The following is a 3,675-nucleotide window of genomic DNA, read 5'->3' on the forward strand; positions in this document are numbered from 1 at the left end:
TTCATTAAAGTGCATCTGTCATAAAGTGCTATTTTTAAAGTGCATCTGTCATAAAGTGCTGGTTTTAAAGTGCATGGAGTAAAGTGCCTACTATTTTTAGTATTCTAAAATAAGAAAACTACCCTTAATGTTTACAGACCTGGTTATCAGTAAGCCATGTTATTTTCCCTTATGACCAGCGGTAATGTATTCCATGTTGAGCAACCATAGATTGATAAAACCTTCTGTGCAAATGCTGTTCTCCTAAACTGTACCTCACAGTCCCCCCTGGTGGCTGATCTTGTTGTCACGCTGTTTTTCTTTTTAATAAAATCTCCCAGGGGCGGTGGTGCCAGCCCGTTCAATGACCTATAAATGAGACAAGAACTTTTGAATAACTTGAGATTCCCAAAGGTCAGTAACTGGTGCTTTTTTTTTTTTTTTTTTTTTAGAATTGAGCAGAGATCGGAAGACTGGGGTTTTTGATCATAGACCTTAATGGCTTTTTTGGATAACTGTTTAATGGGTTTAAAGGTGGTGACACCAGCAAACCGCCAGGTTGTGAAACAGTATCCAATATGGGACAAAATCATACAGTGCAGGTAGGCTTTTGCGACCACAGTTGTAATAAAAGGTCTGATTTGTTTAAAATTGTGTATATTGAATTTTAAGGTGCTGGTTATTTTCTTGGTGTGCTTCTTGAAAGTGAGGTTGGAGTCCAGTATCACCCCACTTGAATTGGGTTACTGTCTCCAATTCCACTCTGTTCAAGAGAACAGCATATTCATTTTGAGACATTGGTGGTTCTCCATTTTTGGAGAACAGCATGTGCACAGTTTTTTTTAGCATTCAACATTAAGCAGGAATTGCATAGCCAGTCCTGAACCCTGTTAAAGCATTGGTTAGGTTATTTACCGTTGACATTGCATCCTTTCCCTGAGTGTAGATCACAGCGTCATCTGCGTACATCAAAACATTAATTTCCGGGAAAATATCGGGGAGGTCATTAATGTACATAGAAAATAACAAAGGCCCCAGAATTGAGCCCTCTGGGACTCCAACATGACTATCACGGTAATGAGACTTGGCATCATCAACCTTAACGTGCTGTGTTCTATCTGACAGATATGACTTGCATGAGATAGCATCACCAGAGAGGTTAAAATGAGTGAATTTGTGAGGACCATCAATGAGGAACTTGATGGTTGACAGTATCAAACGCCTTCTTGAGATCCAAGAACACTGCTCCTACACAGGGGTTCTTGTCCAATAACAATTAAACATTTTCAATAAAAAAGCAGTTAGCCGTCTCTGTGGAATGGTTGGCCCGGAATCCAAACTGCATTCTGTGGAGTGGGGTAAATCCTTTATTGAGATGTTTAATGAGTTGGGTTGCTACCCACGTCTCTGCAACTTTAGAGACAGTTGGTAGGATGCTAATGGGCCGATAGTTGGCTACCTGTGTTTTAGACCCAGATTTGAAAATGGGTATCACCGATGCCATCTTCCAGGAAGATGGAACTGCTTTTTGATTGAGTGACTGATTGACCATGAGAGAGATGGGCATCCTTATGAGTTGCAATGATCTTTTTTTTTACCTCCATCGTTATAAATAGGGTGATTTTCATTAATCTGGCGAGGTCGAATGGTGGAAGGAGTGAAGAGCCTTGTGATAGCAGTTACACTATCTATAAAATAATTATTAAAAGTATTTGCCACCACAGCTGGATCCTTAACCAAGTCATTGTTCACTTCTAGTTTGAGCGCTTTAATGTCTTGTTTATTATACTTGGCTAGTAATTTGTTTAATATATGCCACGTTTTTTTAATATAGGCTACATAAAAAAACAGACACCATTATTCCACCCCCCAATCATCACACACACACACACTCCACTCAAATGCTCTGAACAATTAAGTCATGAGAAACACTACACACCAGGTCACACTATTGGATTCTGTATATCTGAGACTAGGAAACAGCTTTGTCCCTCATCACTCTGTTTCTCCCAGTGATCCACCGCTGAACAGTTGCTTATTGTTTGCTATCATGCCATCAGCCAGTGCTTAAAGGGCCAGTCAGAGTGTGTGAGCAGAGGAGACACATGGTAAAAAAGGGAGAAAAAAAGGCTGAACCAGCCTAAATGATTTTTTTTCATAGAGCAGCTTTGAGTCAGATGGGAGATTTAATCTGTTTTTAAGCCCCCTCTCATCTGACTGTGAGGCAGCCTATAGATTATCATGATGCCCTCCATTTAAAACGGTAAATTACTGCTGCGATGCGTTCACTGACTCTGACACTCTGTGTGTTTTCATAACTGACTGAAGAAGGAAGAAAAAAAAACTGTTTACTGTTCGAGGGCCGGTGGCAAAGAGAGAGAGAGAGAAAAGGGGGTGAGGGGGCTGAGGCTGGGGGGAGGAGGAGGAGGAGGGGTGACGTAGAGAGAGACGTGGGAGCGCGCCGAGAGACCTCCGCTCCCGACGCGCGTCTGTGTGTTTGTGTGTGTGTGGTAGAGAGAGAGAGAGAGAGAGAGAGAGAGAGAGAGAGAGAGAGAGAGAGAGAGAGAGACGCAGCTCCAGCTCCTCTCAGCAGTAATTCATGTTCGTCAGTATCAGGGAGAAGTTGTCCTCTCAGTCTCCTCCTCTCCCACTGTTGCAGCGCTCTCTCTCTCACACACACACACACACTCGCTAAGACACACACACAGAGGATCGGTTATGTGATGGGTGTTGGAGCGGAGCCCGGGAGAGCTTTCCTTCGCCAGGGAAGCGCGGTGATGATGAGGAGGAGCAGGTTCCTGCTGCCGCTGACCGGGAAGTTGGCCGTCTACTTCCAGACGACGCTCACCGGGGAATAAAGGAGCCACCGGAGGATTAAAACTTGTTTGTTTGTTTTTGACGCGGGCTGTTTTTTTTCTTTTTGTTTGTTTCTCTTTTCTGTCTGCACACCGAGGCTCTCTCTCTCTCTCTGGGTTCTGGTCCTCTCTGGTTCTCTTCTGCTTGTTGGTTTTTGGATGATGCTCCACTTCACCTTCGGGCTGCTGCCTGGCTGATGCGGAGCCGGCTGCTGCTGCCTCCTCCTCCTCCTCCTCCTTCCCTCATCCTCCTCCGGACCGCTGCTCCTCTTCTTTTTCATCATCTTCTCTGCCCATATTTGGAGTTATCGAAGCATCCAGGTCAAATGACTGTCTGCTGTCCGAGCCGAGTGTGACGAGCCTTCGCTGTGGTGACATGGAGACACCGGGACTCTGCGGCTTCCTCTATTACTGCTCTCTCTGTGTGGTCTGTGCGAATGGTAAGTGAAGCAGAAGAGGGGGGGGGGGGGTTTGAGTGACACCTGTCTTTTCTGGACTGTGACAGTAAAAAAAAACAAAAAAACAACAACCCTGATTTACACTCACGTAATGACCCAGCTGTGATGACGTCACAGCATCAGGAATCAGTGATGGAGTTCCATTATTTGATCAAATCAGACCCTGCATGAGGCAGATTGTAGCCTAGGTCACAGGTGCTCCATTAAAAACCACTTCAGTCTGTAAATCCCAGTTCCTGTGGTCCAGCATTAGGTGTAGAGTCAGTTTCATGTATAGCACATCCTGCTCATTAATCTATGCTTCTGCTGCCCCCCCCCCCCCCCCCCCCCCCCCTCACTCCCCCTCCCCCTCCCCACCTCCATAAAAAAACACCAAAGCTACA

The sequence above is a fragment of the Trachurus trachurus genome, assembly GCF_905171665.1.
Source record: "Trachurus trachurus genome assembly, chromosome: 3".
NCBI classification, from domain to species: Eukaryota; Metazoa; Chordata; class Actinopteri; order Carangiformes; family Carangidae; genus Trachurus; species Trachurus trachurus.